This window comes from Sceloporus occidentalis, unplaced genomic scaffold (assembly GCF_023333645.1).
Source record: "Sceloporus occidentalis isolate IW3139 unplaced genomic scaffold, rSceOcc1.0.p SCAF_179, whole genome shotgun sequence".
NCBI classification, from domain to species: Eukaryota; Metazoa; Chordata; class Lepidosauria; order Squamata; family Phrynosomatidae; genus Sceloporus; species Sceloporus occidentalis.
Genome location: NW_028317159.1, coordinates 311083 through 332166, shown reverse-complemented (window position 1 = coordinate 332166; position 21084 = coordinate 311083). Strand labels below are relative to the sequence as shown.

General features: G+C 40.8%; 7 non-coding genes and 1 pseudogene across 7 annotated transcripts; all 8 read left to right on the top strand.

Moving 5' to 3' along the window:
• The first annotated feature begins 3780 nt into the window (after nucleotides 1–3780).
• LOC149278818 (small nucleolar RNA R38) lies at nucleotides 3781–3846 on the top strand. Its single transcript, XR_016278623.1, has one exon. It is a non-coding gene; the product is annotated as a small nucleolar RNA R38 (small nucleolar RNA).
• A 963-nt stretch (nucleotides 3847–4809) lies between these two features.
• Nucleotides 4810–4882, top strand: LOC149278817 (small nucleolar RNA SNORD65). Its single transcript, XR_016278622.1, has one exon. It is a non-coding gene; the product is annotated as a small nucleolar RNA SNORD65 (small nucleolar RNA).
• A 482-nt stretch (nucleotides 4883–5364) lies between these two features.
• Nucleotides 5365–5437, top strand: LOC149278816 (small nucleolar RNA SNORD65). The gene has a single exon (XR_016278620.1). It is a non-coding gene; the product is annotated as a small nucleolar RNA SNORD65 (small nucleolar RNA).
• Nucleotides 5438–5876: 439 nt separating this feature from the next.
• LOC149278815 (small nucleolar RNA SNORD65) lies at nucleotides 5877–5949 on the top strand. Its single transcript, XR_016278619.1, has one exon. It is a non-coding gene; the product is annotated as a small nucleolar RNA SNORD65 (small nucleolar RNA).
• Nucleotides 5950–6358: 409 nt separating this feature from the next.
• On the top strand, nucleotides 6359–6431 carry LOC149278814 (small nucleolar RNA SNORD65). Its single transcript, XR_016278621.1, has one exon. It is a non-coding gene; the product is annotated as a small nucleolar RNA SNORD65 (small nucleolar RNA).
• A 2996-nt stretch (nucleotides 6432–9427) lies between these two features.
• LOC149278813 (small nucleolar RNA SNORD49) lies at nucleotides 9428–9500 on the top strand. Its single transcript, XR_016278625.1, has one exon. It is a non-coding gene; the product is annotated as a small nucleolar RNA SNORD49 (small nucleolar RNA).
• A 138-nt stretch (nucleotides 9501–9638) lies between these two features.
• On the top strand, nucleotides 9639–9708 carry LOC149278812 (small nucleolar RNA R38). Its single transcript, XR_016278624.1, has one exon. It is a non-coding gene; the product is annotated as a small nucleolar RNA R38 (small nucleolar RNA).
• Nucleotides 9709–10493: 785 nt separating this feature from the next.
• LOC149278811 (U2 spliceosomal RNA) lies at nucleotides 10494–10674 on the top strand (annotated as a pseudogene).
• The last annotated feature ends 10410 nt before the right edge of the window (nucleotides 10675–21084 follow it).

Below are 21084 nucleotides of genomic sequence, written 5' to 3'. Positions count from 1 at the left end.
CTCTTGTGCCACCCAGGATAGGTAGTAAACTAGCGGAGTTACGTGACTTTACGTCACATGACTCCGCTCCCTTCCTGCTTTCCGGGGCGGTACAAGAGAAGAACGTAGAGGGGTGCAGAGGCTCCTGCAGAAGTCTGCGAGTGACACAGAGTGATCTGCAGTTCAGGTAAGGGGTGGGGTAGGTGGTATGAATGAGTATGTGTGATAGAGGAATTGAATGAGTATCTGTCAATGAGTGAATGAATGAGTATCTGTGTCAGGACTCGGGTGATCAGGTCGGGTAGGAGCCCATGCGCAGGGGATACTTGGGGTTCAGTCTGTAACCCACGGTGCATGATTATGCAAACAAAGACACCACAAGCAGAAATCCAGGTAATGCAGTGTATTTTATGTATAACAGGACCAGCAAATAAGGGTAATACAGTCTAAGCAAGAAACCAGATGTATGGCAAAATAAATACCGGTAATAAGTCTTTTGACAGGGAGCCCGCTTGGAAGGGCACGGAAGGCACACAGCCTGCTTGGAAGGGTACGAAAGGCAGACAGCCCGCTTGGAAGGTCCATAGACTTCAATACAAAGGCCCTGACTGAAGGGCAGGGCAGGTTCATAAAGGCAGGGTAATCCAGATAACAGGGCCCAGCTGGATGTATGGACTAGGGCTCAACCCAGGTAACAAGGCACACCTGATCTCAGTGGTTCCTGACAATCTGTAAATGATTAGTATCTGTAAATGAGGAAATGAGTATATGAATGAGTGAATGAATGAATGTGAATAATAAATGAATGAATGAATACGTGTGTGATTGCATGGATGTGTAAGTGGGGGGAAAGCATTGCACAGGGTGGCTGTTTGAGGATACCACAGGCAGGTTGTTTGGGGGCAAAGGTGGGAAGTCCTATGCTTCCATTCTGGGTGTTGGGCATATCCTGTGAGTGAAATCTGGGTGCAAGGGGGGGGCATTAATTCACAAGAGGGTGCTGGCTGGGGGCATCACATAAATCAATACTAAAGGGGGGTATGGGCGGTGGGATAAATATACAATGTGGGATTGCTGTGGGCAATACACAAGGGTCTGGGCACGTTAGGGTGACTGCATTAGCCATGTTTTCCATTACACATATAGCTTTTACATTCTGCTGACCAGTCCAGATAAAATGCTGCGCACATGAAGCAGACCTTCACCGGCTGCCACCACTACACACACCAAGGAATCTGAAACATGGGGAGAAGTCTAGGGAAGCACAGGCAGAGTGGCATATAGGGGGTCAAATGGAATATCAGGGAGGCAGAGTGGCATTTAGGGGGGTTAAAATGAATATCAGGTAGGCAGAGTGGCAAATAGGGGTTAAAAGGAATATTAGGGAGGAAGAGTGGCATATAGGGGGTTAAAAGGAATATCAGGGAGGCAGAGTGGGATATAGGGGGTTAAAAGGAATATCAGGGAGGCAGAGTGGTATATAGGGGTTTAAAAGGAATATCAGAGAGGCAGAGTGGCATATAGGGGTATAAGGCATATCTGGGGGCAGAGTGGCTAATAGGGAAATCAAGAGGCATATCTGGGAGGCAGCGTGGCATATAGGGGGTATAAGGCATATCTGGCGGCAAAGTGGCATATCGGGGGAGGGCTGGCTGCCTACGGCCTGGGGGGCAAGTCTAGTTAAGTGTTCCATTGCACCACCGAATCAGCCCACCATACATGCCCATCTTTTTCTGATTTTTCCTGATTTCTTTTCCTGATCCTTTTTAATAAATATGCAGATTGAAATAGATTAAATAACACAAAACCTTTTCTGCTCACTGATTTCTGGGCCTAGAAAATTCTGTCCTTTAAAGTGACTATAGTTCAATTTATTCCTACAGAAAGTAAAGTGCCAGGAAACAGATGATCGAATACACACCAGGACAGGCTCTGCCACACCGACACCCAAAAACACACACCAGGACAAGCTCTGCCACACCGACACCCAAATGCACACATATGGTTTGAGTGGGTAAATTGCATTGGTCGACTTCAAAAGCACATGAGGCAGAATTACCAGATTTGAGGAAAAAATGGTTTTGAAATAGCAAACCGCAACTTGTACTAGTTGGCCAATAACTTGCACAAAAAAGCAAAAAAAAAAACTCATGACAAATAGTAGAATCTTTCTAGCAGTTTTTTCATTAGCTTTTTTAGATGAGTAAAAGTTTTTTTTTTGTGGAAATTAGATGATATGATCAGAAATGGTATCTGAAGAAAGCCCTACTTGTCCTGAAAACAAAACACAATATATAACTTATACAGTGGGTACAGTAAATGGGGGAGCAGCAAATTACAGCTAAACACGAGCACCGCAAAAGTGTTAAAAAAAAAGCCTTGGTCACGAAGGTTAAAAAAATAAAAAAATAGCCTGGTCCTTAAGGGGTTAAGTAAAGGATACTATGTTTCTTTTTATGTAGAGAAGGCATTTTCTGCGCATGCGTGTTTGCTTACTGCCCGATGGACTACTTTTCCCAGCATGCTTGCCGATGCGTCGCGAGAATAAAGGCGTTGTTTGCTGGGGTATATATAATCTTGCGTTGGAGGCTGGTTCTCTCTTGTCGGCTTTGCGATGGTGAATGCAGGGTGAGTTCTTTGTCGGGAAAAATCTAGCGCCATCCTTCCGCGTGAGCCATGTGCTGCGGTCCCGTGCTAAATGGTGTAGCAGCCGCGTCTCTGAAGAAGGCCTATATTGGGGTATTTAGGGCGTTTTTTCGTTAGCTCGCTTACGGTGTTTGTGAGATGCAAAGGATATCAGTTTTAAGCGGTCTGTGTGCTACCTGTTTGTTTATTACGGTAAACCTGCACACAATGGATTTCTAAACCGTTTATATAAATGTAAATATTCTTCCGCTGGGAAAAAATCCAGTTAAAGTAAATCTGGTGCAGACACTTTTGTTTATTTTTAATAAAGTTTTGATTGCATGAATGAGCATTGCCTTAGTACTAATGTAGTAGCCTGGCTATGTTTAGGGCATGGTAGGCACACAAACGGTTAAATGGCATAATATGCTATACGGTTTGGATAGTCACTTTCACAGGTATGCCAACCTCTTGCTTTATTTTTGCCATGGCTGAGATGCCTTGGTTTAGGGTGAAGCAATAATCCAGAGTAGGTGAGGGCCTAGCTGCAGCATAGTTTGACCCTCTGCAAGACTGCTGTGATCACGCTGCAAGGCCGCTGATCTAACTAGATCCCTTGGCAATGTTTTTAAACTTTTGCCTTGGCCGAAGGCTCCTGTATGCAGTTTTCCCTCTTAACAAATCTGCATCACTGCTGTGAATGGCAAGCATGCTGGTAACTAGCAGAGAGCACTTGGCTACTTGTTCTTGGTGCTCTAGGTTAAAACGTAGCATTGCGGCAGCGCTTATCTAGGCATCAACGGTGCTTGTCATCAGATGGCCACCCCATTGCTAGTCTGTCCCTGTGTATAGTAAAGGGAAGTAATTGATGCTGAAAGTATGGAGCCCCTGCTTAGTCTTAAGTACTTGGTCATAATATCCTTTAATGCTAAGAAACATGCGCTCATCGTAAGTTATTTTATTGTTGCATTACAGGGCTGCAATGGATGGTGTAAGCCGTCGTGAGCACTTCGTCACCTGCTACTGTATATTGGGTCCAGCAATGGCAGCGACAGTCTATTCAGCTGATGTGACGCCATGATTGTGGATCAACAAGAACGTGATGTCCAGTTTGTCTAAGGTATGTCTCAACTAATTCTGTTAGAACGCTAGATGCAAATTTCTTTAATCTACTCTTAAAGCCGAGGATGATTTGTTATCCCTGTCTGAGATAATGAAGACGCTCTAAAATCTGAGGCTTTTGTTTCACTAAAGAGGCCTAGCTACCAATATACGTGTAAATTGTACTTGTTGTGCTGCAATCTAAATATATATATATATATTGTATTAAGTAAAGCATCTTCTGTCTGAGATGGTTTGCTTTCCTGAAAAATTTGGTGCTGTATTAAAAAATGTAATCAGTTAGTGGCTAATGCCCACTTTGCAGATGCCTCTGCTGGCTATATGGTATATGATTTAAAACCATTTTAGGTGTTAAACCCTGCTTGCTGCCACCTAGTGTACAAAAGTCAGAACTGCACCTCACACAGGAACTGGGTGCACCTGCACAGAGGTTTTTGATCTGTCTTTTAAAGCCGCACACAGCCTGTAGTTCTGTTGTGTTCCTTGCTGATTGCTGATATGTTTACTCTGCAGGACATTTGTGTTAAATGACAGCTGTGAAAGGAACGCCCAACGTATCAACTGAGGTATGATTTATAAAAACAATTTAAAATAAAAAGCTAAACTAACACAAGCATGTCCTTGCTTTTGTTGTATATTATAGGGGTAAGTGATTCTTAGTGAGAAAGCAAACTATTTACACCACATAGACTGTGCCACTTCTGAGCAGAGTTTCCATAATTAAACATGTTTGACTTGCATTAAGGCAGCCTGATCAGGATACTAACTCATCAGGTTTGCTAGAATGCTTGTGTGCTCCTGGCACTGCCCAGTATATTAAACATTCATAAGATGCCTGTGAAGCATACGATATCGTTAACGCTTGCAAGAAGTCAAACCTCCACTGCGTACAACTTGCGTAAATGGAGATTTAAGGTTTTCATATTTGTAATTAATGAGCACTTTTACCTGGCAGTGCTGTTAACCCTCGGGCGCTCATGTAATACAGTAGTGTGGTAAACTGCTTGGAAATATACAATGCATTGACTTGGCTGAGAACCATTCTTACTACCCGCTATGCTGTAATTCATGTGAATGACTGCACGATGATGAGGTAAACCATAAAATAGCTGGAATTACCGGCAGACTGCAAGTGTTGAGAAAGGTTGATCTGAGTGCAAAAGCAAATATTTATTGTTTTATGTAGCGCCATCAAATTCCGTAGCTCTGTACAGTTATTGCTTGCATTCTTTGTATCAATCTGGTCTTGTTCTCTTTTAGGTGATGTGGCGACTCTATTTGTTTCAGAAACTGATTTAGGATTTAATGGTAAAGACTTTTTTTTTTTTTTTTTTTTCTACATGTCCCCAATATCTGTGCCCTATTTTGGCACAACTGCATTGTACCATGCCTGTAAGCTTAGTGTAATGGATATTATGGCACAGCATGAGAACATGCTTATGGCCTAGTGTGTTATTAGTCGGCTAGGTTACTATATCACACTTCTCGATACCTACTCAATGACACGAATAACCCAACCTCAAAGTAGTAACGCAGATGCGCACAATGGCAGCTTAATTTAAATCACCTATGATTCATATTATAGCAAGTACCTAGTGATGTTACCTTCCAATGTATTAAATCTGCAATGAATGTGCACGATGATGAGATTAAACACAAAATAGCTGGAATTACCGGCAGACTGCAAGTGGTGAGAAGCGTTGATCTGAGTGCACCCTCAAATCCTGTTTATTCTTGTATTGCTTGCATTCTCCATATCAATCTGGCTTTGTTCTCTACTTTAGATGATGGAACGCATCAGAATTTGTTGCAAAAGCTGATCAAGGATCTCTTAATGGTAATTAACCTTCATATATGCCAAATATAGAGGGCATAGATATTGGAAGTGAAACAAAGGTTGTATTGTGCCTGTAGTACGTTAACATGGGATAGGGTATTGCTGCACGCTGAGTATGTTATGCACAAGTGCATTATTAGTCAACTAGGTTACTTTATTGTACTTCTTGATAACTATTCAATGGCAATAACATTACCCCAAAAAGTAGTAAAAGATGCACAATGGCAGCTTAATTTAAAACACATGATTCATATTATAGCAAGTACCTAGTGATCTGTTGCTTCCCAATGTCTTAATTTGCAATGAATGTGTGCAATGATGAGGTTAAACTCAAAATAGCTGGAATTACCGGCAGACTGCAAGTGGTGAGAAGAGTTGATCTGAGTGCACCCTCAAATCCTGTTTGTACAGTTATTGCTTGCATTCTCCATATCAATCTGGCTTTTATCTATCTTAGATGATGGAACGCATCAGGATCTGCTGCAAAAGCTGATCAAGAATTTCTTAATGGTAAGTAACCTTCATATATGCCAAAAATAGAGGGCATAGATATTGGAAGAGAAATAAAGGGTGTATTGTACTGTGCCTGTAGTAAGTTAACGCCCGATAGGCTTTTCTGCACATGATGAGCATGTTATGCACATGCATTTATTAATCCACTGGTTTACTACTTGATCACACTTCTTGATACCTATTCAATAACTAATATTCGCTTAACATAAAGCTCCTATGATTCGTGTCAATACCTAGTTATTTGTTACTCTTCCAGTATCTTAATTGGCAACAAACGTGTGGTGGTGATGATATTAACCTGAAAAGAGCTGGAATTACCGGCAGACTGCAGGTGGTGAGATGGTTCTCTCTGACGCACACCTACTGGAAAATGTGCATGGTGTTTGATCTTCATACAAATGTACTAACGTTCTATTGTTCCTGTCTAGGATGGTATTGGGGCAAATGGCGGACATAACGGACTGATCGCTTGTCATGTAAGTTTAACCCCTTCAGGACCGGGATTTTTAAGCTAGGCTGTCGCTAAAGGACCGGAGCCGTTTTTGTGTTTTTGGCATGTCTTTCTTCAACTGTAATTTCTCTTATCAATTGGTGCACCCACACAAATCATATATTGTTTTTTTCAGCACAAGTAGGGCTTTCATTTGAAACCATAGTAAGCTGGGTAGTACATTGTTTTGTTTGAAAAAAACTGGGGGAAAAAAATGAAAAAAAAACGCATTTTTTTACAGTTTTGTATACATACAAATTGTACACACATTAAACCAATGGGAAAATTATCCCAAATATATTCATTAACTTGTCCTGATTTGGAAACCACCCAACATGGCCAGGATTTTTATCTATTTTGACCAGTATAGGGCAAATATTGCAAGGCATGCATCACGTTTTTGAAATGTAATTTTTTTCAAATTTGGCATGGTAGTCTAATAACTGCAATAGTTGTCACAAATACTGATTATCCCCCCAAAATTATGTTTATGAAAAGTAGATAAGTCAAGGTGTACAACTAGGGTCATTTTGACACTTTTCAAACAGGGATTTTATCGCCAATTGCTGCCAAATTTTGAGGTATTTTTATATTTTGGGGGGTTTTTTTTGCATATGTTGCAATGTTGCTTTAGATTTTATATTATATTTTGTATAGAATATGTGCAACTGCAGAACAAAACACCAAATTGTGTTCACCAACATCCCCCGGTTCCAACAAGGCCTCGCATGCATGGTTCATGCATTTTTTGAGGAAGCTATGAGGGCAAAACTGGAACATGCGCATTTTCGTTTTCACATTTGGAATTTTCAGAAATTGGTTTCCTGGGCCCATATCCCATTTGGGACATTTTGGAAGCCCCCTGCTGTAAATTACCCCATAAAAGTATATATTTATGAACAGTAGACAAGTCAAGGTGTTCAACTAGGGTAGTTTTGACAGTTTTCAGCTAGCCTTTTCTTCACTGATGTCTGCCAAAGTTCACGGAAAATTTATTTTATTGCGTTTAACAAATACATTTCAATGTTAACATTTATTTCTTGCACAGCATATGTGCAACAGTGGAAGAAAGCACCACATTTTGTTCACCAACACCCCCCGGTTCCAACACGGCCTCACATGCATGGTTCATGCATTTTTTGAGGAAGCCATGAGGCCATAACTGGAACATGCGCAAGTTTTCAGAAATTGGTTTCCTGGGCCCATATCCCATTTGGGACATTTTGGAAGCCCCCCCACTGTAAATTACCCCATAAAAGTATATATTTATGAACAGTAGACGAGTCAAGGTGTTCAACTAGGGTAGTTTTGACAGTTTTCAGCCAGCCATTTCTTCACTGATGTCTGCCAAACTTCACAGGGAAATTATTTTATTGCGTTTTTAACGCATACATTTCAATGTTGCAATTTATTTCTTGCACAGCATATGTGTAACACTGGAAAAAAAACACCACGTTTTGTTCACCAACACCCCCAGGTTCCAACAAGGCCTCACATGCATGGTTCATGTATTTTTTGAGGAAGGTATGAGGGCAAAACTGGAACATGCGCATTCACATTTTTTAAAATATTTTTTTCATCAGATTACTTGTAAGTGACAGGTTTAGGCCGCTGACATCAATCAGGGAGACCGATCAATAATCAGCGACTTAAAATGTCACCGACAAGTGATCAGGTAATAATTATGATTGTTTCATTTATTAATAATTTGTGTTTTTTCATAATTACCCTAGATGACCCCTCTCTCTTTGTAGAGCAGGGTCATCCATGGGCTGCCATAATGATCCGATCACTCCTATTGGCCAGGAGTGATCTGATCAGCCCAGCATTTGACCTGGAAGCACCCTGGACTTTCAGGTCAGTGCTGTTGTTTTTTTTTTTTATTTTTTTTTTTTAATTTATTTTTTAAAAACATTTTTTAATGATTATTATTATTTTTTACATTTTTTTTTAACTCTTTCAATGCTGATGCTCCATTGAAGCACAGCATTGATTGATATTTAGTCCCCACAAGCTTGTGGGGACTAATATTAACCCCTGCAATGCTGCGATGGGGGTCATACACAATCGCAGCATTGAAGGGGTTAATTGAGGAAGAGGGGGGGGTAGGGGTTAACTGAGGAAGGGTGGGGGAGGTCTGGTCTCCACACTCATGTGGAGACCAAAGAACCCTGTCTCCCTGTCCCTGAAGCTGCCTCTGGCAGCTGGGACACAATCTCCAATAGACTGGAGATTGTAGGGGAGGAGTCTCTCTGATCAGTCCTACAGGACTGATCAGAGGACTTCTGGGGGCTCGTTTTAGCTGTTGCTGGTCTGCCTGGGCTTCCAGGCAGACCACCAGCAGCAGAACCCCCTAAAAAACGGGAATTAACGCTGCACTGACGCTCTCATGGAGCGATCAGGCAGCAGGGGGGTGTTGGATCAGGTCCCCACACTTGTGTGGGGACCCATTCAATACCCCCCCACCCTTCCCTGAAGCTGCCTGTGGCAGCTGAAACCACGATTGCAGATTTTTCTGCAATCGCAGTTTCTGCCTAGAGAATCACTCCGTGGGAGTGATCGTCGGCTTGGGGGCAGGCTTAGACAGGCTGTGCTGTCTGCCCAGGACTCCTGGGCAGCAGCAGCGCCCCCACGATCACCGCGATTGTGGTGATGTGGGGGCGTTTTTTGGAGGAGATGTACCTGGTACGTCCCGGTCTACCGGTGACTGTTAACCAGGAAGTACCAGGTACGTCCCGGTACTGAAGGGGTTAAAGAATCGCATGATTGTGGGGTTTTAAACTTGTGTAGAGCTTGAAAATCTGGCTTGTTTCCTGTAATTTTTGGCTACTACCTGCTGGGGGTGCTCCCAGCCCATACTTTCACATGATGAGATTCAGGATATAGGAAGTGCCGTCAGATGCGATAACTGATGAGAACTTTCCTGCTCTGAGTTGTACATATTTATTAATGTCTTTCTATTTGCATTCTGTTAATAGTAATAGTAACACACTGTTCCTGTTCCTCCAGGGCAGTAGCTGTGTGCCAGGCATCTGCGTAGTGAGTCTGGTAAGTGGAGTTTAATTAATTTTCTAGAGCCGATGATTATTTGTTATCCCTGTCTGAAACTTCATCTGAGGGACACATTCTTACTGAGGCTCCAAATACAGTTTAACTTGTAGTGACGAATAAGTGGCAGTCGGTATGAGTTTAGTTTAATTTGTGCTCATGTTCTTTATCTCCTCTCCAGATAAGCTGCTCTCTGCTGAAACTACTGGGGATTGTACGTGTTGAAGCAGGGTGCAATAACGGTGCAAGCATCTCGCTGGACTTTTGTTTCCCTGAAATAAAATATATCTCAACTTAATTTTGTCTTAACTTTTATGTGATGGCAGTATGGGTAGGAGGGGGACCTTGACACCTCTGCTTCTACATATAAAACAAACATGGAGACTGATGGAAGTAGCACAAAGGCATGGTCCTTGGCCAATGTGTGGAAAGATGTGTTGCCTCTGTTATACCATCACTGGCATGTCTCAAAGCTAGATGTTCATTTGAAGCTATGGTAGTATGCCTCAATGAAGGTAAAAGGCGCAAAGACCATAGGGTTTAAAAGCGGAAGACAGCTAGGTTCTGAGCTTGCTTCAAAGATCATTAAAGAACTGCAGCACAATCAATACAGGCCATGATGTATTACGGTGTTCAACTTGGTCATCTGATACTGAGATGGTTTGGCAGAGTATTAAAGTAAAATGTTTAAAATTAGGACATGAATGGTCTATAATATGACATGTCTATCTTAAAATAGAACCCGATACATGTCTAAGTATACTTAGTCCATATCCATGACGAGCAAGCTGCCAGCATTGCTGATCTGATAACAGCCAAACACATCTTGACGGGAAATGCCTCGGTAAATGCAGATAGGGACAGTTTAGCTAGTCTATGATCGCTTCTCGGCCTTTTGGCTAAGATCAAGTGTAGTTCCCTTCGGGGGGGGGGGGGACTATGCTGATCCTCTGGCCTTGGGGCCGAGGTAGCATGGAGCCCGAGGTGTCCACTTGAGCCCCAGAGAAATTCTGGCGTCACTTTCACAACTTTGCACTGCAGTTGTGAAATGTGTGAGCACGAGGAGCACTGAAGGCCAATGCTACAGATGAAGCACTTTTCACTCCAAGACCCATACGGGCATGTGTGTGGATAATTTTTTATTTTTCGGCCTCACGGAAAATGGCTGGACACTTATTTATTATCACTATTTGCACTTTCCGTTGGTGCACTTGTGCCTATTAATTAGGATGGATCACAGTTTTTTTTGATCACGGCCTGTCAAATGGTTTTTCTTTGGATACGATTTCAGTTTTGACGTTTTTGGATCACTGTATCGCAGTGAGGACTGGTTTCCAGTCGCCTGTTGGGAGAGGTGGGAGAAGTCTTTTGGCTACCCACCTTTTTCCCTATAGAGGTTCTCCTTTTCGGAGGGAACCACGAAGATCCGACCCTCCTGCAGGCCTCGGCCGGGGTGGGGAGGAAAAAGCTCTGGCATATTCCATGGGGGATTGCCGAGCGACAGTCTATCGACGGACCTGAGCTTCGCTGCGTCTTTCACAAGATTCACGGAGCACACCCAAGAGAAGCACGACACCTCGAAAAGAGTTTAGCTAGTCTATGATGGCTGGTTATTGGTGGCCTCTGAAGTATATATTCCATGCTACTTACAGCTCTGTATACTAAATAAAGCTGTATAATGCTGTTTACAGATTAAAATGTGTTAGCAGTTTTTTGAAAAGGAAAAATGACCAGGATCTTGGGTTTTGGATCAGTTTATTCACATCGCCTTGCTTTAAATGTGGTGCCTTTTCTGCTGTTCAAGGTCTATGGCTGAACGTCTTAATTTTCATGGCAATTACACTGATAAAACATTGTTTGAATAAGTATACTAAAGCTGGAATGGAATCAACCAACAGCCTCCTGAGATTAGGTTTGCTTAGCGTGGTTAGAAGCTGTTACTCAGCAACCTGAGAGATACCGCTTTGTTAATGTAAAATACTCTTGAGGGGAAAGGTGAAAATCCCTAGGTTTCTAATAAGTTACTGAGATCTCTGCGTGGTTAATGTGCTACTAGTAGCCGGGCCCACAGGGACATAGATCCCTGGTCTTGTCAGTGGTCAGCATGTAAGACAGACAGGACTGGCAGCTTGTGGGGGGGGGCTAAACTGCCCAAATTCTGTTGGGTAAAGTGGAGGGGACTGTGTGGGTTTTGGTGTCGCTGAATGCCTCGCTATCGAGACATTTCAGCAATACCGATTAAGCTTAGAAGGTGATTGATAGCCTTCTGAGCCATTTTAAATCAGGCTATTGTTTGTGTAGTCTTTGTTCAGTAATGTTTGGAATACATAGATTGTATTGCAGTTTGTCCTGTCGGAGTTTCCTGGAAAGACCTTGGCCCCTTCTTGCTGCTTCCAACGCAACCCTCCTTTTATTTAGGTTATTCAGCCTCCTCACACTGATATATTAGTTTTAAACATCAGAGGTTGGCATGTGAGAGAACCATCACTGTCGTGGAGAGAAAATGAAGAGAGTAAAACAAATGCAATCGGCACAAAATAGAGAACATAAACAAAATACAACTGTTAAACCAAGACAATTTTATATGTGTCCAATGCGCACCTTGCCCCTTGTTGAGTTGAGGGGCAGTGAGTTCAGATGCCCTGCCATGGGTACCTTGATTGCATTTAAGAGGGCAGGAAGAGAGGTGGCTTTCATCTGTAAACCTTACTTTCAGTATGTTTATATATTTTTCAGAGTTTTTAAATATGCTATAATTCAGTTTTAAGCCTTCCCCATGTCTTCATTGTTCTGAGGAGCTTGTGCAGTAACGGGATGTATTCACTAAGCTACGTGTTGATTTTCATCTCGCTGACCTTGGGGAAAAAAAACATGTACGAAGGGCCAAAACAAAAAAAGTTTCTGAGAGAATAAGTGGCCGGCTGTAATTCATAGTTAATATAAAATGACTTCACTAACTGTATTATACAGATATAATCCATCAAGAATCTCTCTGCGGCCAGCCCTTTGTATTACATAGGAAAGTCCAAAATGTGAGGCTCGGTAAAGGCTGAGTGAGGCTCAGTAAATAAACGCTGATGTGCTTTGGAAGACACCGTAAAGTCATGTCATTCCTACCCCTACAGGAGAAGGTGAGTCTACAAATAAAAAGCAGATTCTGATGTCATTTCAATCTCTGATGTCATTAAAAGGAAACTCCCATTTTTTTTTTATTATTAGTGTTTTGTTTTCCAAAATATTGTGCTGTTTTCTTGAAATAGTTCTAGTTTTTGTGTGATATAATGCTTTAATGCGCCAATTTCTGTGACGAGTACCCTTATTATACTGCCTGTTATAAACGCTAGAATGGCTCAGTCTTAGACTTTCATTAGTCAGTGGTTGGCTGGATGACTATGTATGGACTTCATAGCATTGCCACAAAGTCAACTTGCAGTGGTGTTTCAGCAGGAGGAATTACCCAAAATATAGAGCCCTCAATTTACGAAGCACTTCGTACAAATATTCAAAAAGTATGGCAAAACTAGAATATCTACCTAAGACAAACAAATACGTTGGGTAAAGATCTCCATGGCTGCTAGCTTGCATGGTATCACATCGGCAATTTTGGGGTTTGCAGATGAAGTAAGCTTATTGGAACATAATGCTAACCATACTTATTTTTTTTATGGTTTATTTTATAGAAACTTACCAAAATTGTTTTGCCAATATTTTCTTCAACTATAGTGTGCTTATTTATACATTGTACTGGTGGCAGGATGGAGAGAGGTTTGGAGTATAGTGCTGCTAGACAATGCCATATTCCGACCCTCTGCCCAAATAGATCCTCGGGGTATTTGGTCTGTCGACAAAAGCAACTTTCTCAACAGGAATACGGCAATCTGGGAAACGCATGCAGTGTAATGCATTGGTAATTCAAAAAGCTATCCTTTCGATAGTTCCCATGTATTTTTTTATTTTTATTTTTTTTTATGGTTACCCATTTGATGATGTCGCAATACAATAATATTTGTCTTTGGGATATGTACAGATCCCCGGAGTATCTGCAAGTCTGTAAGATGTGGTAGTCATGCAGCTCAGTTTGATAAGGCATTATAATTGTCTCATATGTTCTGAAATGACCCTTGGCTTGGCACATGTATTTTGTCTCTGAATTGAATGTCACGTGAAAAAAAAAAACCCCCAACCATCAACTCAATAAATGAGACCACACCAATACGTTGGAAAAAATTTGCCACATGTCAATAACACATAGACAATGAGCCCCCCAGATAACTGATATAACAACAAACATCACCATACCTTACCAAACCAACAGTATGGGCATACCGTGACACCCCTACACCCATGGGTTCTGAGCCACAGACCAGCTCAAAACCTACCATAACCAACCAAAACATCCCAATTCTACCCCCCACCTTACCAATCCAGCCCCACCGCTGTGACAAAGCGAAGCCAGAGCAAAACCAAAATTCAGGGAGGGAGGCTGGGACAAAAGCAGGTAAGAGGCTCAAATTAAATGTGACCGTTATCTAAAATGTCTGCCCATTTATAGCACTCAAAAAGACCCCACCTACTAAACCCTGTAACCAACCCCAGGCCTTGTAACATTAAAGCCCTCCTCCTAGCTCTGTAGAGGCCTGTTCCGCTGAGCTGCGCTGCTCCTCTGCCCACATTACCTGCCCAACGTGACAGCTTAAAAGATTCCCGGGTGATGACAGGTTAAGCCTCCTGCCACCAAAAGTCATGCCCTCCGGTGACTGATACATGACTTGAGGCAGTAATTAGGATAAGTGCCGGCAGGTTTCAGGTTCCTTTGCATTGTCTCTCTTGCCATCTGTCCTTTGAAACATGAGGTTGAAGTGTTATTAACTTTGTGACCTTGTCTGGGACCTCGTGGACTTGTTCTAACACAGATACTACATAAATAGGCATCCGACTCGAGAGGCTACATGTCAAAGTGTTTTGTACCATGAAAAGCCTACGTCAGGGGCATTGCTAGGTCTCCAAAAGATCTGCAGCAGATTTGATAGCAGTGGAGTCTGCTTTGGGAGTAGTCACTTTGCACACTGTACATACACAAACATACATACATACATACACACACCAATATTTCCTAAACATTTATAAATTAACACAATTTTGATTTCTTCATTTGCAACAACAATTGTGAAATATGCAACCAAGTCAATCTGCTTTAGAATCGAATTTTAACTTTATAATATGTACATAAGGCCTTTCCCCAGCACCTGGATTGCATTCGCAGGACTTACCCGACACTCACATTGCATTCACATTGGTTTCCCCATGATCCTTCTCATTAGTTCTCTTTTTGCTCATTAGTTCTTCTCTTCTTTCCCTCTATCTCTCCATTTTCTACCTCTCTCATTTCTCTTCATCTCTCCTTTTTCTTTATCTGCCCCTTCTCATTATATCTCCTCCTCATTCTCTTTATATGTTCTGTCTGTCTCTTTCCTTTCTTTTTTCATCTTGTATATCTCCCCTCCTTTTCTCTCCTCCTCTTTCTCACCTTCTCTTTCTATCTCCCTACCTCTCCCTTTTATATACACATACATGGTCACACACACTTACACATCCATGTCCACACATACACATCCATGCTCACAAACACACATACATGCATGCATGCTCACAAACACTTCTACACTTTCTCCCTCCCTCCTTCCTTCATCACTTTTCTTCACTGCTTGCACAGTGTGGTTGTCATTTCCCGCTGACTGTAAGCTTTCCCTCTCTTCTTTCTTTGTTTAAATATGTCACGTGTAACCTGTCGGTGTTGCTTGCATAAAAGTGAAGCAAGTAAACCAACTCAATGGACTGGGGGCAGGAGATACAGGGAGATTGGAGATATAAGTGCTGTGGTTGAAGATGGGGGTGCTGTGTCAGCCAGAGGTGAATAAATCTTAGGCTTCTGTGATGAACAGGGCAGCAAGTGGGTGATGCGGGGTCTATGATGTCATACTAAGAAATGTGGACTTTATTCTGAATACAGCAGTCAAGAGTGAGTAGATTTCTAGTTTTTTCCAGGTCACATACAGTATACAAATTTGTGAAAAAATATTCCCAACATTCATTTTTTGTGGGTGCCACCCTGGGTGCCAAACACTCTAGGTACGCTCCTGGCACTAGCCGTCACATGCCCTTAAATTCATATAATAGCAGAGTGTTCCCACAGCTATGGTTTTCTCCCAATCGCAAAGCATAGAGGCTGCAGAACCCCCGCCATATGAATTTATCAATGCCCAAGTTTCCAGGGGGGGGGGGGGGGGAAATAACATTACATATATGTGTGTAATTGCAGGGGCCCCTTGGATCCTTGTTATCTCAGGGTCCTATCTGATCTTGATTTTCCCTTTATCTCTATCTATTAGGAACCCAGCCTATGTGTATGCTATAGGAACAGCTATATTCACTTCTTGTTCTGTATGATTATTCTTCCAAATTAAGTTAGTTAGGTTAATATGTTAATGAAATTGCAGCTAACTAAACTGTAGGCTTACCTGCATTAAAACTTGAGAGCCTTTAGTAAAAATAAAAGTTTCAAAAGGAATGTGGTGTACTTTCCAATAATCTGTTAAACATCTCACCCACCAAGTCAAATATTTAATTTTACACCTTCTAATACCTCCTGCTTCATCACCTCTGTAAAAGAGAGAGATTTGGCATTCTGCCCAGGTAGATCTTTCAATAGTTGGAAAAAGGTATCTGCTATTCTATTGTCAGAATGCCTCCAACTATTTAGTTAATGTATACCTACAACATGAAATCCAGAAGGAGGTGAAAAATGGAGAATGAAAGGCAGGTGGGTGAAAGAAAAGAAATTAAAAAATTAGAACTGCACATATCTAGGCACCAAACAATGCCAAAAGTATGTTGAATTCTAAGCATGTACACCAAACAGGAGAAAAACATGTGATATGTTTGTTTATTGTGTATAACAGTAACTATATACACAATTCCAAAATAAACAAGGCAAAAACTGCACTAGTACAGGACAGGTTGACCGCCTATGTGGGTTCCTCGCGTTTTATTAAAATGCCTTCCTCAAGGGTTAAAAGTGCTCTTGTACAAATGGTACAAGGCAGCATGTGCTTGTTGGGATAAATATATTATTGAGAGGTCATTATGTTAGGGAATATAAAGGTCAAAAGTTAATAGTTAACAACAAATAAATAATATCTTAAGAAACTTCTGTTTCTTTCTGCCCACAAGGGTGGAGAAATAGCTAGTGAGAAAGGGGAGAGGTAGATAGCGAAAAAGGGAGGGGGTGAAGGTAGATAATGAGAAAAGGAGGGGTGCAAGGGCAAGTTCTCTGAGAGCAATCTTGGTGCCGGGACAAGTTCTGTGGATGCAAGTCCTATAAGTACAACCTGGGTGCTGGGCGAGTCCTGTGCATACCTGGGAACTCTCTGGGTTTGACCCGGAAATTGCCGGGTGAGAAGTTCCCAGGTATGGTCCTGTGTATGCAACTGTGTTAAATCAATGTCCATATTCTTAATTGTACATTCTGATAGGCCAACCTTTCTTCTAGCTGGTCCTTTTATAAATTTTAACTGATCCTTAATAATGTATAATTATTCGACACGCGTTTTACCTACAGCTACTTGTAAAAAACTAGGGGAACTTGCACCAATGGCCCAGCACATATAATTAAAATGTGATATTAATATACTGATGTGATAGGGGGAGTTATGCTGCACCACCGTCAGTGTCTGACTCAGTATATAGCAATGGGACATATGCTGTACTAGATGTGTGAAAGGGGCTTGGAGTTTGTTTAGGATTTAATAAAGGAATTGTCAAGGTCACTGATAGACAGGTATTTGTTAAAGGTTTCCTTTTTCTTAAAAGTATCAGGTAGAAAACCAGTCCTTTAAGAATTTTAAAAGGTTAAGGTAGCGTGGTGTAAAAACTAGACGCAAGAAGTGCTGCAAGGTTTGGTAGGTGTATTGAATAAGGTTTGTTGGTTAAACAGGCTGTGGTTTGGTTGAAGGATGGATTGGTGAACTGGTTAAAAGATACGTATAGCCTGCTAGCAGGGGTGTAACTATAAACCGCCCTGGTGCGATAATAGCCCTGGGCCCCCCTAAACAGCTTGTAAGCGTCCACTCCCACTTACCTCTCACCGCTCCTGCAGCTGTCACCGGTAGCCTGGATTTCACCTCAGTGTCAAGTGACCCATCTTAACCCTGGGATGTTCCTGTCTTGGAAGGGCCCTTTCTAAACTATTTTAAATCGCCCTCCTGTAGTTACGCCACTGCCTGCTGGCTTTCATGGTGGTTGTCCAGGTTTAAAACTAAATAAAAGACCAGAGCCTCATTTCATCCAGCTTGCTGTTATGCGTTTTATTTCTGAAGTGTTTTGTTAAAGGTTCTGCATCGCATATCCCTTAGATCTAAACCACCACATAGATCTAAACCCTTGTATAAAAACAAATACCTGTTGCCAGTCAGTGGAAATTGTAAATGGATGGCTGCCCCATCGTGCTCTGGTGACATAGTCATGTAGCGTAAAGGCATTCGCACGATTGTGCAATCAGACTATCTTTATCAACAAGTATACAATGAACACACAGTGTATTGAATACAAAATTAGAATATAATACAAAATAACCACACAAACACAAAACAAAGTATATACAATAACTGCATTCAGGCAAATCAGTTGTGAATGAATAGAATACAGATAATAACATATCGTTTATAATGAATTCATGATTGTAAATCTATTGTAATATAATGTATTTGATTAATAAGGTTGAAAATACATATATATACATATATATATATATATATATATATATATATATATATATATGGATAATATTGAAAATATTTAATACCCCAAAAAGGATACTGTATATGTACATCAAATCAGAATGAAACCAAATGGCATTTCACTAAATGCCATTACCACCATACTACAATCATAGGAACAGTGTTAAGTGTTAACTATTTCTCTTTATATATATATATATATATATATATATATATATCCAGAATAACTCTCTCTCTGCTTGAGTAAAAAGCCAAGAGAGATAGGGAGGCAACAACAGTGGCAAAAAGGAGAGAAATAGAAATTTTCATATTTTTTTCATTTCACTATTTTTTCCTTGAAATAATCGCCAATTCTCAAAGTTGCCTGTACCTGTTTCTAATTGTTCAAAAAGTAATTTCTAATCCGTAACGGTTATTGCAAACTCAGTGGTGTTTAACAGGAGACCCATAGATTTTTGTAAAGTCCGCAAATTTCTGATGACAATTCGGAGTTCTTGATACGTACGAATTGACAAAAAAACTTGCAATTCGTATAAGCCTAAATGCATAAGTCTAATGAATTGGTCTTAGTATTTTTTTCCCAAGAAGTTACCATTTAAAATCTATGTTGCATTGTTGTTATTTTTCCTGTATTGAACCTCATTTGCCACTTCCCTGTCCAGTCCCCCACTCTGTCTAAATCCTCCTGCAGAGAAAGAACATCAAGGTTAGACTGTATTCCCCTACTAATTTTGGCTCATCAAAGACCGAGACATGGCTCTCAACGCAGCATGGGAGAACATTGATAAACAAATTAAAAAGAAGAGGTCCAAGGATAGACCCCCTGAGGTACTCCACTTAATACCTAGGTATTGTGCAACCCCAAACACTCTGCCTGTGCCATACTAGCCCTCATCCAGCTGGTCTGTGCCATGATTGCCCCTTCCAACATAAAACATGAAGAAAAGAAAAAAAATGATAAACTATGGTATTACATTTTACTTAACGTTATGTTGCAACAATAGCTGAATGCCCTTCTTTTCCAGAAAACTAAAACTTTTTTTGTGACCACCTCCATATTTTGGCTTTCAGATGTTCACGCGAGTGTTTTTGTGTCGCTATATACACTTAGCAATAGATTTCATCAAATGTGGAAGATGGCAAAATTGGCATGTAACAGGTATTCACCCCCCCCCCACACACAATAAAATTGGGGTTTGGGAATTCTAAAAAAGACCAAGAGCACATCATCATTATATCTCAAAGAAAATGGCATGATCAGAAAACTCGGGAACAATCACCTCCAAAAATGTAGGTCTCCCCAAACCAACCCACATATAGGTTAAAAAAACAAGGGGAGGTAATATAGCCCCCCCCTTGCTATTTTGCTAAATTTAAATCAAATCATGTTTTTATATCTGGCGTATAACATACCGCTAAGGGCTGCAATTGCCCATCAATACATTTTGAAAGATGTTAATTTAAAGAACTTAAACTCAAAAACTTTATGTAAAAAAAAAAAATAATAATAATAACATTGGTGTAGCTGGTGTATGTACTATTACAATGTCTGCCATTTGTAGATGTTATCACGGCATTAGTTAAACCCTTCTCAATTACCTGAAACAAATCAGGTAAATCTAAAAAGCAAGGTTAGGGTATTTTGAGTGACATAATTCCTCCGCCTGTCTAATAACATTGTGATTGTTATCTCTTAACTCTTTAATTGCCATCCTTTCAAAATTAATTACTTTTTTCTTACTACCTTTTGTTATGCAAAGCTGCTAATATTTCCCCCACATATTGATAGGCGGACACCTGAATGGGACCGGATAAAGTGAAGATTTAATGCGACAGATAACATTAAAAACTTACCTTGTGGAGTCACCTGAGACCTGAAACAAAAGGATCCAACGCCCGAATAGATTACTGGCAATAGATTGGCGATAATAAGATTGTTTGCAGCTACAGTATAGTAGGATGACCACTTTTGCCCCCAAGAATAAATATACATTCTGTTGATATAGGATCAGTGACATGGAATGTATGTGTATCCTTACAATACAAGCACAACTGGTGAAAGGAAAGGTAGAAGCAGACACAGTATGTGCTTATATCCCCCCATTTGAGAATCTATGCTGTTAAACATTTTTTAACTGTACTAAAAAAAAATAAAACAGTGGGTCTAAGTTTCTACACTGGAGCAAATTAAGAGATTGTTAATAAAAACACAAAGACCAAATCGTTGTTATATACATTTGTTTATTTAAAAAAACATGTTAAAAACACCCTCTAAAAAGCAATGTATAGTTGACTTCATAAAAACCATTAAAGATGTCATCTTAGTCACTTAGCTGCCATTAAATTGTAGGCTAATTTTCTTTACTTAGAAAGTAGCACTTTGAACGTCTAAAAGCCCCCAAATCCCACCTTAAAAGTTCTGTGGTTTCATAAACTTGTAGACATAAATTTTGTGGATGTCATTGTTGAGATGGGCAACTTATATAAAATGCAAGGGACAATATGTTTGGCTGATCCAACATAAATCGTCAAAGAATATATAAAGGTTCACGCGGAAAGAGCAGGATGGTGGATAAACTAGAAAGACCATGCTTCACCATAGCTTCTGGAAGGGTAAGAGTTCCTGGATATTATTATGTCCAGCTTGCATCCCACTGAAGCCCAATTTTGTTTTT